Here is a 15364-nt window from a genome sequence, read left to right as displayed (position 1 = left end):
TTACTGTGCCTTAATTATTACCTTTTAATATTTCATCCCAATTTATACCTTTGTAATTGAAATATTGTGATATAATTATTTATTGCTTTTTCAAGAATTCTGAATATGAGGTTTTTTAATTGAAGAGCTTTTTTGAAATGCCAAAGGGGAGTGGTTAAAGGTCTGATTGGGTGAAAAGGTCTTGGGTTATTTATGTAGAATAGATATTAGAAATATTATTATTTTGACCATGTCATAGGGGATGTAAAAAGACAGAGACACATTGCAAATCTTGATACATTTCATAAATTATAGCTCTTAATATTATACTATTTTTACAGAAATATTTTAATACTAATAACAAATGTATTGTTTTCACTTTATTATATTTGATTTTCTAAATTTTGTGATGAATTTGGATACTTGGGTGTACTTTCTGCATACTAGCAAATTGTTAGGCTCAACATATACAGAGAATGCATTTCTTTGGCACTAGGGATTTACTATTTGATACCAGTAAGACTCTTCTTCATCTAAACTGTCTTTCATCATATCCTTTAAGTCCTCATTGGCCTCCAGCCTCTGGGGCAATGTGGCCACTCACTCTGATGTTGTTTCCATTGACAGAAGGTGAAAGGAAGAAAATAACTTTCCTTCTAACAATATCATCTCATTGTGAGTAACTAGCTGTCCTTCAGTTTGATGACTAAATATCCCCTCATCTGTCATCTACTTACAAATGAATCTCATCCTTTTTGAGGTTTGCTCTAAGGTTAAAAATACTGGCAATCTGATTTTAGTCACTAATCGCCTTCTTTTCCATTGATTGACATTATACCCCTGAACTCGGTTGAATAAGGGGTATGGGAGGTTCCAGGAGGACCAGTATGTCTTGTAGGAGGGTTTGCCAAACTTCTTTTAAACTGTCTGCCACAAATATTTACAGGATGTGGCCACTGCATATGCTACAGTTTCTTGGTGCCGCAGGTGAAAATTGAGTGATAGCTGGACACCAAATGGAGATAAACATCCCTGTTAAGGGCTTAGCAAGCCCTAACACCACAGGTGATAGGCCTCCTGTACATCTCATACACAATCAGCAACAGTGAAGCACAAAAGAAGTGGGCAGTTTTCATAGACTTGATGTATAGCACCTCATTTGCTCATCTGGGTCAAAACATCCATAAAAATTAGGGTTTGTTTGATAAAAATCATGGAGAAATTGAGAAGCTCCTAAATGAAAACTCTACAGGGTTTAACAGCAGGATAGCTCATCTGTCTCCAAAAAGGCAGCTTTTAACTCGAACAAAAGCAAAGTGCAAGTGAAGTTTAGAGTGATGTAGAATTCTTGGCTCAGCAAGATGGCAAATGAGTTTCAATTTTATGCTGGCAGTAATAATCGCAATGCTTCTATGATACCCTGAAGACTATTTATGGCCCAAAGATCTCTGCTACATTTTGACTACTCAGTGCTGATGGAGTCACACTTATCAGTTTCAAAGGCTTGATCAGAGAGAGAAAGCCTCAGCAAAAGGCCTGACACTGATGCTAATCTGGCAGATATTTGCTAGGTAGAAAGTCTACTGTTCATACAGAAGCTGGCTAAAATCTAGATTATACAGCAAGAGGAAATCATCCTCCAGGAGATGAAGGATACCTCCCTTCTCTATCTGTATAAGGAAAAACAGGCTGTCCTGTGACAATCACAAGGGTAGCTTTCTCCTAATCATTGCTGGCCAGTTCCTTACCAGAATACTGCTTAGTCCACTGAATAACTATCTGGAAGATAGTCATCTACCTGAGAGTCAGTGTGGTTTTAGAAAAGGGTGTAGAAGCCTCGAGACCACATGCTGCCCTCTGGGTCCTCAAGTGTGGCTCTTTGGCTTGCGGTCACAAGTTCTCCAATATGCTTGTCTCTGCCCATGGATCTTGGCTTTGGGTGTAGCTTTCTATTTGGTTATCAACATTTCCAAGGTGAAAAACAAGGTCTGAATCTAGTTTAAACTCTACCTTTTGTGAAGTTAGAAAGCTCCTAAAATAACAAATATTTAATGAAAATCAAAGTAGGTCATCAAGCCTCCACGTGATCTCTGGTTCCCAGAAGATAAAAATCCCTTTTAAGTAATCCTTATACCTAAATAGAGACTGTGTATTTTCCTACTGACTCTTTCTAGATATAATTAATCTTCACAATGACCTTTGGCCCTGTTAGTAGTGAGGGATTATGGAAAACTATGTCAAAATTTGGTTGCCCAGAGAAGTTCATCAGCATGGTATGTCAGTTTCATGATGGCATGTTTGCCTGGGTTCTGAATAGTGGACAATGGTCTCATGCCTTCCCACTTGCCAGTGGAGTGAAATAGGACTGTGCACTTGCTCTCATGCTTTTCAGCATGATGTTTTCAGTCATTTTGTCAAATGCTTTCAATAAGGATGAACATGGAATCAAGGTCAACTACCATACTCATAGTAAGTTCTTCAATTTGAAAAGGCTACAAACTAAGACCAAAGTGGAGGCAGTGTTGGTGCATGATTTTCTGTTTGCAGATAATTGTGCACTCAATATAGCCTCTAAAGCTGAGCTGCAACAAAGTATGGACCCATTCTCTGCTACCTGTGCTAATTTTGGCCTAATAATTAAACCAAGAAAACACAGGTGCTCCATCAGCCACCACGACACTATCCATATATGGAACCATTGGTTACAACAAATGGAGAAGGTGTGATGCTGTGGATAAGTTCATTTACCTTGGTAGTGTACTTTCCAGGGATGTACACACCGACAGTGAGGCTGAGGCACAGAGCTAGCTCAGTGTTTGGGAGGCTCTGAAGAAAAGTTTGGGAAAGCAGAGGTACTAGACTGACTACAAAACTGAAACTCTATGGAGCCATTGTGCTGATCATTGTTGTATGCCTGAGAAACATGGACAGTCTACCAGGGCCATACCAGGAAACTAAAGCCCTTCCATTTGAACTATCTTAGGTAGGTTCTGAAGATCACCCAGCAGGATAAGGTAACAGACACTGAGTCCTTGCCTAGCATTCGAACTATGCCTCAGAGAGCATACCTCCAATAAGCTGGCCACATTGAATGCAAAATGTATGCTTGCCAAAAAGACTAATTTATGGAGAACTCACATGGGGTAGGTGATCATATGGTAGTCAGAAGAAGGGATACAAGGATACTCTCAAGGGCTCTCTGAAGAAGTTGAGATTTTATTGTGCGATATAGGAGAAACTGGCACAGAACTACTCAGCATGACATGCTCACATCAGAAAAGGTGCTGTGCTCTACGAGCAAAGCAGAATTGAAACAGCACAAAGGAAAAGTAGGATGTGCAAATTTGGAGTAACCATACCAATTGTTCATGCTGACTATGTGTGCCCACTCTATGGTAGAGCATTTGGAGCTCATATTGGTCTGATCAGCCACAGTCATACATATTGAAACTTCACTTTGTAATGGTGATATCATTTTAGTCCTCTTCAAGAAAAAAAGATAACCACCATGAATGTACATTCAATGTAATATACAACTTTTATGATTGAAAATATGCTATATGATAAAATAAAGCAAATCAGACACTGGGACAGGACCATTCAGCGTGGCATGCACACATCAGAAAGGGTGCTGTGCTCTATGAGCAAAGCAGAATTGAGACAGCACAAAATAAGCATAAGATGTATAAATTTAGAGTATCCACCCCAAATATTCACTCGGACTATCTGTGTCCAACCTGTGATAGAGCAATTGGAGCTCATATTAGTCTAATCAGCCACAATCAGACACACTGAAATGTCACTTTATAATAGTGATGTCATTTTGTCATTTAGTCTTTAGTCATCTTTGAGAACAAAAGACAGCAATCACAACTTTTATGATTGAACATATACTATATGATAAAAGAAAGCATATTAGGATGAAGCAATTTTAAAATCATGGAAAGAATATATGCATATGCATATGTGTATATCTGTGGGGGTTTTTTCCCTAGAAATAAAGGCACATGCTCTTGAGCATACTTAGAATATTGGTAAAAGCTGCAAACCAATGTTTGATTTATTGTTTTGATCATCTACATTTTAGAAAGTTACAGACAAAATGTAAATCGTTAAAAAAAAAAAGAAAAAGGTGAAGTATGGTACACATGGTGTTTGCTGCCTTACAACTCCAGAAGAAATGCCAGTAGCAGAACAGTTGTCTGTATACAATGTGCGTCAACCTGACTAAGGTCTTTGATGTTATCAGTCATGATGACCTATGGAAGATCACTGCAGAATTGGGCTGCCCAGAAAAGATCATCAGCATTGTATTCTATTTCATGATGGTGTGCCCACATTGTTTCTGGGTGAAGGATAATGTGCTCAAACTTCCGTGGTTACCAATGGAGAGAAGTAGGATTACGTGCTTGCTCCCATGCTCTTAAACGTGATGTCTTCTACATTGTTCAATATCTTCAATGAGAATGAAAATGGCATCACTATCAGATTCTACGATGATGATAATTTTTTTATTTGAAAAGCCATACCTAAAGTTGAACGGGTAGTTATTGCATAACCTTTTGTTTGCAGATCATTTTGCACTTAATGTAGCCTCTTAGGGCAAGAAACAACAGAATATGGATTGATTCTCTGGTATTTCTAGTCATCTTGACCTGGCAATCAACACCAAAAAAATAGAGACCCTCTACTAGCCAGAACTGTACCATCCATGGATGGAACTTTTAGTTACAGTAAATTGAGACATGTTGAATGCTGTGAATAATTTTACTTACCTTGGAAATACACTCTCCAGGGCCTTCCATATAGATTATGAGGCTGATACACATATTGCAGGATCATTACGAGTATTTGGGAGTCTCCAAAAAAACTATGAGAGAGAAGAAACATCAGGCTAACTATCATACTGAAGGTTTACAGAATTGTTGTGCTGATTACAGTGTTGTATTCCTGTGACAACTGGACAGTCTATCAGCACCATGTCACAAAATTGAATTGTCTCAGGAAAAATCTTAAAAATTAACCGACAAGATAAGGAAACTGAGTTCACCTCTCTAACTGAAATGCCAAGCATTCAAACACTTTTGCAGACAGCACAACTCTGATGTTCTGAAATGTCAAATTAATTCCTACCTATTTCACAGATTGCATAAGGTGAGTACTCACATGGGTGTCAGAAGAGGCATTGGGACACTGGCAAGGTATCTCTGAATAATGTTGATATTGACTGTGAGACATGGAATACATTGGTACAGGATCACGTAATATAGAATGCTGTACTCTTTGAGGAAAGCAGAACTATGGTAGCACAAAGGGAATGTATCAGTCCAAAGCTATTTCCACTCTGAATGTTCTAATGGACCACTTTTGTCCAATCTGCTATAGTGTCTTTTGATTTCATTTTTGTCTGATCAGTTACAACTGAACACATCATTTCCTGATTCCATTATTGTGATGTCACTTGTCTTCTTCAAAAACAAAAGATGAACAACAGCAAACTTGAATTATATGGTAGAAAATGAAAGATGGGATGAAGTTTTCTAGGAAGACAAGCTTATTAATCTAACTGCTTAAGGAGTTCTAAAAGATGGCATATATAGAACACTTCATTTATAATTTGGCCAATTGACCAACCCAGGTGGATATTGCATACTAACAGAAACCTTGACATTTCATTTGCATCTGACTCTTTGTGACCGTATTTGAGGATAAGCACCATTAATATAGTTAATAAGCTCAATAAATATGATAAAGGAAAACTAGTATTTCATGTGTGTGATTGTGATTGTATGGTTTGTCCTTCATTCCCAAAGAAGACTATGACATCAGGGAGGTGATGGCTTGACATGTAATTGAATTGGATTTGAGTGAGGGAGGGTTGTGCAAAGTCACCAGTCTCACTTTCTTTTCAGGAGCCATCTAGGTCCAGTAGCCAGATACAGATCAGGATGCACTGACCTTTTCAAACTAAGGTCTTTTGAAGTTCTCACTTTGAGTGAGGAAATGCTTATGTAGTCAATAGGTGTCTTTAAGGAGTGACTCAAGGGATAGCCTCTTTAATAAAAATATCAGAATAAAATATAATTAATAGAGCAAAATGAACATCAGTGATACAAGCAGAACATAATTGACTTCCAATTAAAAAAAGCAGGAGAAAAATGAGTGTGCCATTTGTAGGAAGTCATACATGAAAATTACCAATAAAGTTTATAGGTAGTGACAACCCAGAAGAAAATGAAATTTAAATTTCACTCAATGGAAACTATAATAGGCAAACTCCAAATCTTTCATAATAAAGAAAATATGGCTCAAGTGGACATTAATAAAAATATTACATAGTAGTTTTTTAAAGGTATTTTTATATATTTTCTTAAATATTTCCCAATTCCCAGAAATGACATTTTTAACATTCTTTTTTTTATTTGCAGTTCCAAATTCTCTGTTTCCCTCCAAACTCTCCCACCCCTAGATGGGACAAGAAAAATGATACCAGTTATATATGTGAAGTAATGCAAAATATGTTTTCACTTTAGTCATCTTGCAAAAGAAAAAAGAAAAACAAATATTTTCTTTTAAAAAAAATCAGTTTGCACTCAGAGTTCATCAGTTCTCTTTCTGTAGGTGAATAAGAGTTTTCACCTAGTGTCCTCTGGAATTCATTTAGACTTTTATCTTGATCAGCGTAAGTAAATTTTTACAATTGACCATACTTATAATGTTGTCATTACTGTGTACAACAATCTTCAGGCTCTACTCACTTAACTCTGCGAAACTTTATATAAAGCATCCCATATTTTTCTGAAATCATTTTGATCACCATTTCTTATCACACAACAGTAATCTGTCACAATCATGCCCTACAACTTATTCAGCTATTTTCCAGTTGATAGGCATCACTTCAATTGATCATATTTTGGAACCACAAAAAGAGCTGCTGCAAATATTTTTGCACAAATAGATATCTTTTCTCTTTTATTTGATCTCTTTGCACACAGACCTAATATAGTTTTATAGCCCTTCATAGTTCCGAATTGTTTTCCAGAATGGTTGGTCCCATTCACATTTCCACCAGTAATGTATTGGTGCCACTTGCTACTTGTGGGACCCTGGGCAAAACATGTAACCTGTTGGTTTCAGTTCCTCATCTCTAAAAATAAGCTGGACAAGGAAATGGCAAAAATTACTACAGTATCTTTGCCAAGAAAAACCATAAATGGAATTATGAAGAGCCAGACATGACTTAAATGGCACACTAATTCTCAGCTTTTCCATAGCCCTCCCATCATTAAACATTTTCCTTTTCTGTGATGTGAGGCAATCTGAAAGACATTAAGTACAATTCCAGAGTGTCTTAATTTGCATTACTCAAATCAATAGTGATTTAGAGCATTTTGTCATATGACTATTGATACCTTTGATTTCTTCTGAAAACTTGCTGTTCATATCCTTTGACCATTTAAAACTGTGGCATAGTTGTTATTTTCATAAATTTTTCTGAGTTCTCTATAAATTTGGGAAATAAGGCCTTTACTGGAGAAATGTGCTATACATTTCCCCCCACAGTTTTCTGTTTCCCTTCTAATTTTAATGACATTCATTTTGTTTGGTTATTTCTAATTTTATATAATCAAAATTATCCATTTTACTACCTATGATTCCCTATATCTCTTATTTGGGAATAATTCTTCCCTTATTCAAAAATCTGAGAGGTACATTTTTATCCATTCTCTTTTTATCTACATAAGATATTTTATATCTAAACATTTTATCTATGTCCAAACCCCTGATCCATTTTGACCTTTTTTTGTTATACAGTGTGAGAAATTGGTCTATAATTCCATGCCTAGTTTCTCCCAAAAAATGTTTCCAATTATATCACTGATTTTTATCCAATAAAGAATTCTTACTCCAAAATTATATAGTCAAAATTATGCTTTTTACTTCCTGTGATTCTCTTTATGTATTATTTGGTCATAAACTCTTCCCTTATCCATAGATCTGGCAAGTACATATTTTTCATGTTCCCGTACTTGAATAAATAAATAGCATAAGTAAATACATATGACATTATCCTTTGCATCTAAAGCTTTCATTTATTTCGACCTTATCTTGGTATATAGTGTGAGATATTGGTCTCTGTTTAGTTTCTGTAGTCCCAGGAATTTTTTGGCAAATGGTGAGTTCTTACTCTCAAAGTTGTTTATTAGATTCAAGAATACTGTCCTCATTTGCTACTGTCTACTGTGTACCTAATATAATCCACTGATCCATCACTCTATTCTTTAATGAGTAAGAGGTTGTTTCTCTGATTATTAGTTTGTAATATAGTGTGAAATCTGCTACTGGTAGGCCACCTAATTTCACTTTAAAAATATTGTTTTGATATTTCTGGCCTTGTTTTCTTTAAGATAAATTTTGTTAATATTTTGAAGTCTAAAAATGATACTTTGGTAGTTCGATTTATATGACACTGAATAATAAAGTAAGTATAATTGTCATTTTTTCATTATATTGGATCAGTCAACCCATGAGAAATTAATATGTCTCTAGTTTCTTAAATCTTACTATATTTGTGGGAAAAGCATTTTGTGATAGTGTTCCTATAGTCCCATGGCTTATTTTGGAATAAGATTCTCAAGTGTTTTATACCTTTGCAGTTAATTTAAATAGAATTTCTCTCTTCATTTCTTCCTGATATTCTTTTCTTTTGTTAATGCATAGAAATGATGATAATTTTATTATTTTTTACCCATTCATTTTTTTTTACATCATCCTACCTTAATCAACTCATTCTTATGCCCTTTATCCATATAGAATCCTTTTAACTCTCTTAGTTTTTAAAATAATTCTGGGGATTTCAAAGTTTTCTTTGCTTCCAAAGTGATGGGACCTGATTTCTTGAGACTGCAATTAATACAATTCCTCAGAGTCCCAGCTTCATTTAGACAGGAAGAAATACTGATCCATAGAATTCTTATTCCCTTGGGACCAGAACTGAATCTGCATCTCAGGGATTCTGATCCTTCCTGACTAACAGTGTTTGTCTTTGCCCTTAAGCCATAACCCAGAATTGGGCAGTGGCAATGGAAAAAACAGATGAAATTATAAATTTGTATTTATAAAATTGAAATTGTTTAAAAATTAAAATTTCTTGAGTACTGCATAAAAAGTAACTCTTATTTCAACCAAATTAATAACTTTTGTTACACTTTCTTTTTGTTATATATATGTTATATAAATATAAATTATATATAAAATTTGTATACATATATGCTTATATTAAATATAAATTTTACGTATAATTTATATATAAATATATGTTATATGAATATATAAAATGTGTTTGTTATATATTTTGTCATAATTGTTATAATTAAAGTTATTATGACAATCCTTATTTCAACCCACTAATAACTTTTATTTCAACCAAATTCTGTAATATTTTCAAAAAAAGAAAAAAATAAAAAACCACAACCTACCCTGTTTTTGAATGATAATTCAAAGTCCATTCAAAGTGCACAACAATTTGAAGAGTATCTGTTCCAATCTCTTTTTAGAAGTATGAAAAACAAGTGTCTGTTGGGTTGTGAGACTTACCCAAGGCTCACATGAGATAATATTTGTAAAGCAAAATGCCTTCCACATAGTAAGCACTTAATAATGCTTCTTTTATTCCTTATTTCCTTTATCCCTTCCTTTCTTCATTCATTCCTCCTTTTCTTCCTTCCCAAGACCTCAATGGTAGTAAGTCATAGAGATGAATCTCAAACTCAAGTTTTCATGACTCCATGTTCTGTGCTTTGATGCTTTAAGTTGTGTAAGAGTAAGAGTTGAAAGCTTAATTTTATAATGTGACTTGAAAATATAATCAATTACTTTATTTGCAACAGGAACCAACATATTTCCATGAATAGGGCTAGACATTTCCCAAATGAGCAACAATAAGAGAAGCCTAGTTGAAAGGGGGAAAAAACTCATCAAACCAAAGTATTGGACATTTATCACTTAGTCTAAATTCTTCATGTTTTAGAAGATTTTGGACTTCTTAAAGATCAACAATATTTTTAAAATTTTATTCTTAGTGTTTCAACATATTTATTAATATTTATATAAATATGGCTGTTGACAGCTGAGGGGCTTTCATTTTCTCCTCCAATATCTGTTTGGAATCATGCTCCTTTTATTTATTTATTTTTTTTGTAAATCCTCGTTTCAATCTCTTTTAGAAATTTCTAAATAATTACTACTTTCTATCCCCTGAACATGGCTAAAGAAGAAATCTGGACTATATAAAATTACTTTGATTACTAAGGGGTAAAACTAATATTATGTTGAAATTTATTGTATATAAAGTATTCCCCTCTTACAAACTCCAGTAGCGGTGGTGCACAAGTATCATCTTTACATATTATGACAGTGAGGCTGGTGACTTGCACCGTCCTCTCTCAATCAAAACAAAGTCAAGTGTAAGTCATGTCATCATTTCTCTGATGTCATGGTCGTTTTTGAAAACAAAAGATGAACACAACATATGATGACATTAAGGTCTAGAAGTTAAATGACTTTATCAGGGTGGTACAATCATCAAGCTCACTCAGTGTTTTTCTGACAATAAAAGTTAAGTCTTTTTCTATTCTACCATGATACTTTTTCTGTGCTTAATTTTGACATAATGTCAAATTGAGTGATTTGTAATTTTTGCTGTTTTCCTTCTTATTACTATAAAACGCAAGTCCCTTTATTTACTTCCTGGCTTACCTTTCAACAGTACTTTTGTTCTCACATATCTGATAATTATGGTAACATGATGGCTTGACATAACCAAAGAGAGGTAAAGTATATGCCATTGATAAATTATTTCAATAGCTTGGAAAAGGAAAAAAAAATAAGTGAGAGGATCCACAGTAAGAACCACAATTATGGTTATTTGTGCAAAAATATTTTGACTTTCTACCATGTCTACTATAATAATTTTCCATATCATTTAATGGAAATAAATAAAATTTTCTTTTTAAAAGACCAAACATAGGACATTACCAGCATGAAATTTTCAGTGGGTCATACAGATTCAATAGGTATAAAAATTTTGGACTCTATAATCTATATATCATGGTTATTTGAACTATTCAATACCATTTTCCTTCATATTATTTTTTCAACAATTAAAATGGATAAAATTATCCTCTATTTATTTATGATTTTTTTCTGCCCATCTTCTTTCATTTCTTGTACTCCATTATTATCTGGCCATTGAATTTTCACAAGTTGCTATACTAGGTAGATCGCCATTCACACATATGGAGTCACATTTGGGTAGGAGATTTGTAATAGGTTTAGTGGCTAAGTATTTTGAATTTCCATGAAAGCAAATATTATTTAACTTAGGAAGATTTTAAAGATCACCTGTAAAAATAAGGTACTGGAAACTGAGATTCTTTCTTGAGCTAGCATGCTAAATATTTAAACTTTGTTGAAGAGAGTATAGCTCCCATGGTCACAATGTTTGAAGGTCAAATGTGAAGACAATTTTATGGAGAACTTACACAAGGCAGATGCTCATACGGTAGTCAGAAGAGTGATTTAAGGACACTCGAGGTTTCTCTGAAGAACTTTGGTATCAATAGCAATGGAAGACACTGACACAGAACTGTCCAGCTTGGTGTGCCCGCATGAAAAAAAGTACTGTGATTTATGAACAAAGTAGAATTGCAAGAACTTCAAAAGAAACATGAAATATGCAAAACTAGATACAACCTCCCTTCCTACAATGAATGTTTCTGCCTGATGCGTGGTGGAACCTTCCAAGTTTGTATTGATATGATTAACCATAGCTTGGCACGCTGCACATTGACTCTGATATTGTGATGTTATTTTGGTTCTCTGGAAAAATGAAGGGTAAAGAAGTAAGCCATTTAAAAAATAAAATATTACTTAAAATATTATTTCACAGAAAATTGTGTCCTAAACAAAAATGCTTTTTAAATTAGTTTTGATACTAGCAAAATTCCGGTAGTTTTGTAATTGTCTAAGTCAGGATTATTTTATGTAAATAAGGAAGCTTTATGGAATACCAGATTTGAGTCTACTTATTGAGAAATCATAGAATATATGTGGAAAAATCTATTATATGATGTCACATGATGGCCCAAGTCTATTAACCAAGATCATTTGCCAGCATATTTTATTAATTTATGAGATTTCAGAAGCATCAACATATCCATCCTCTATCCAATATATGCAATAAAATTAATACTTATATAATCCAAATCGCATGTAGCATGGTTACATGTATTTATTTGTTATATTTATGTAGAAATTTGTTTATATTATATATAGAAATATATTTAATTTAATATTATATATTTTCATTTATTTAAACAAATAAATGCGTATTTAATATTTTTTCACCTTATGCCATACTCATAGACCAAGATGACAAACAAAGGCTTTGGGAAGGGGACGCTATGGATAGACAGGAATATGTACTGTTGTTGAAGTCTAGAATGATTCAACTTTTCATGATGCAAATTTTGAATTATGAAAAGAGTATATGAACTCTCTGTGATATTTGATTCAGAAGCTATGGTCCTAATGTCTAATTTAATCAATCTTCATACTGCATGATCTATCAAAACACGATGCCTGACCTCAGAAGTCAGGACATCATATTCTGCCCCTGTGAGACGTCTTTCCAAAGTACCCACGAAATTTGAACTAAAACATCTTTCATGCTATCTGTCAACAACAATAACAATATGACTGTAACTTGGCTCAGTGTTTGTTTTCAATTTCCAGGGTTGAGGATTGCTGTGAACTTTGTGAAGGTGACAACTAGAAAATGGCAACGAAATGGCTTAGCTGGAAGTCCTCTATGGTGCATCATCCACTCTTATACAGAAACAGAAAGAGAATAGTCTCTACACACACAGACCAGAAATGTTTTACAAAGAATTGACCTTAGGTCAACTTAGTGATGTCTCATTTGTATTGTTCGATAAGTGCTAAAGATTATTTTTTATATTTGTTCTGCTAAATAGGAAGAGCTTAAAAGCTAACCTTTGACAAATGCATTTGGTTTCCTGAAAGCTATTTCAGCAGCTGCACCCCAGAGTCATGCACATGTTTAAGGAGAGAATGTCATCATCATAAATAAAAACAGAGAATATCCATAGTTATCTGTGTTGATGTGATTTCTGTCACAGCATAGACCACTTGTGCTCAGTGTTTTAGAACACTGGGATGATAGGAAGATACTTGGATAGTTGGTATGTATTGCACTTTGGTGAGATAATATCAAAGAGTGTATTGAGAAAAATAATTCTGAAATACAAAAAGAAATCACACCAGCAGAGCCATAAAAGAAATGACTTCATCTAGAACAGTGCCATCAAGAGATAATACCATTCAGTTAAAACAAAAAGGAGGTAGAGCCATTATGCGAAGTACAATTAGCATTTGTATATATCTGGGAGAAAATACTGACAAACACTAATCTGTCTTTTTAAATCACTCTGTGCATAGAAACAATTTTGAAGCCAAAGTAAAAGGATGCACAAAGTTTTATGCACATTAGAAGATAGATTTAATTTCTTGTTCCCCAATATCCTGGCCATGTGTGCCCTAAATATAAGATATATATATATATATATATATATATATATATATATACATATATATATATATATGTATGTATATATATATATATGTATGTATATATATACATATATACATATATATGTGTGTGTGTATATATATGTATATATATATAATATTTCATTAAATCCATTTAAGTAAACAATATTCAATAGTCCTTTAAACCATCACAGCACATTGGATCTTCACTTAGGCTTTATTAATTATTTTATATTATAATATAATAATATTTATTAATCAGGTCAATGATAAGATTGTCATTTTTGGTTGACAGTCACAGTTTATCATTTCAGCAAATACATTTTCTCTTTTGGAATACTGACAAGGAGTACATCTCTTGTAGGCAATGATGTTATCACTCTTGGTTTAAAGATGATAGATTTTGCCCTAAACACCTGAAGGACAATATTTACTATAAGTACCTACCTTGTTGTCAAATCCAATGAAATTGGATATGTAATTTTTCAAAAGAATTGTGCATATCATATACTAGATTTTTCTGTATTTAAGTCAAAAGGTATTACAATATAGTGAGCTCTTTCAGTGTGTGAGTGCATTTTGCTATATGAAATTACCGAAAGTAAATAGGAATGAACAGTATGTAAGAGGGGAAAATTCAATAATTAAAACAATTTAATGGATTAAAATGTTTTTAAAAAACCACATTACTTTCCATCTGCAACATGAAATTGTGCAGTTATTTCACTTAGCTACTTTTTTTAGTGGTGTAATTTGGTTGTATTTTTAATGATTTAGGAATGAGAATGTTAAGGAAAGCAATCTGCTCTAGGTTTAAATTTTAATATAAACTACTTGAGAAACTAAAGTGATAGTTTCCTTTCTGACACTGTATCAATATTTTTCTTCAAACCAATATCTGAAAAAAAATATCTGTCAGGCATGGCCTCTTCCTTTTTAAAAGTAACAATCATCCTTGTTATTTCAAACTGAAAAACATTTATCTGTGAACATTCCATAGTATGGAATTTTTATTGTTCCAGGAAAAGAACATGATATTGGCTATGTGAAGAAAAAAAAAAAAAGCATAATTCATTGTAGCAGATGATCTTTTTTTTCTAGTGCTCTATGGTGAAAGTCACTGAACATCCCAACCTTCTCCCAAGTTTTTCACTATAACTCTCCCAGATTAGTGACAATTCTACAGTTTCACTAAAATAAAAAGGGGGAAATATAGTTTTTTTTTTTTATTCTTTAAAAATTCCTATTGTACTGGCATGCTTTTTTTTTTTTGCCAAAATGAACTTGCTCTTTTAATGATATGCCAATCAAATAGCAAAAGGACAATTAGCCATACTCAATAAAATAAAATTTAATTTAGGAAGATAAAAGATCTAGAATAGAAAGAGAAATAATGATTATGGGTAGGGAGAAAAGAGAATAGCAATTTCAGAATATTATACAGTAGTAATCAAAAAAAACATTTGGTATGTGTCTCAGGGAAGGGGAGGAGAGGAAGGAATTGAATTTGGAACTTACAACTTAAAAAATATTAAAAATTGTTTTAACATGGATGCAGGAAAATAAAATTTTATTTAAAAAACATGGCAGTAGTCCAAAATATTCAAGTCAAATTCAGATCATTGGAACAGACAAGACAAGGAAGAATCAGAAGAGAAAAAATTGGAATTTGGTAACTCAGTTTTAAATAAACCAGAAACCATAAATTACTTAGGAAACCACTTACTATTTGATTAAAAAAAACTCCTGGGAA

This window comes from Notamacropus eugenii, chromosome 2 (genome assembly GCF_028372415.1).
Source record: "Notamacropus eugenii isolate mMacEug1 chromosome 2, mMacEug1.pri_v2, whole genome shotgun sequence".
NCBI classification, from domain to species: Eukaryota; Metazoa; Chordata; class Mammalia; order Diprotodontia; family Macropodidae; genus Notamacropus; species Notamacropus eugenii.
Note: the sequence above shows the minus strand (reverse complement) of the source record.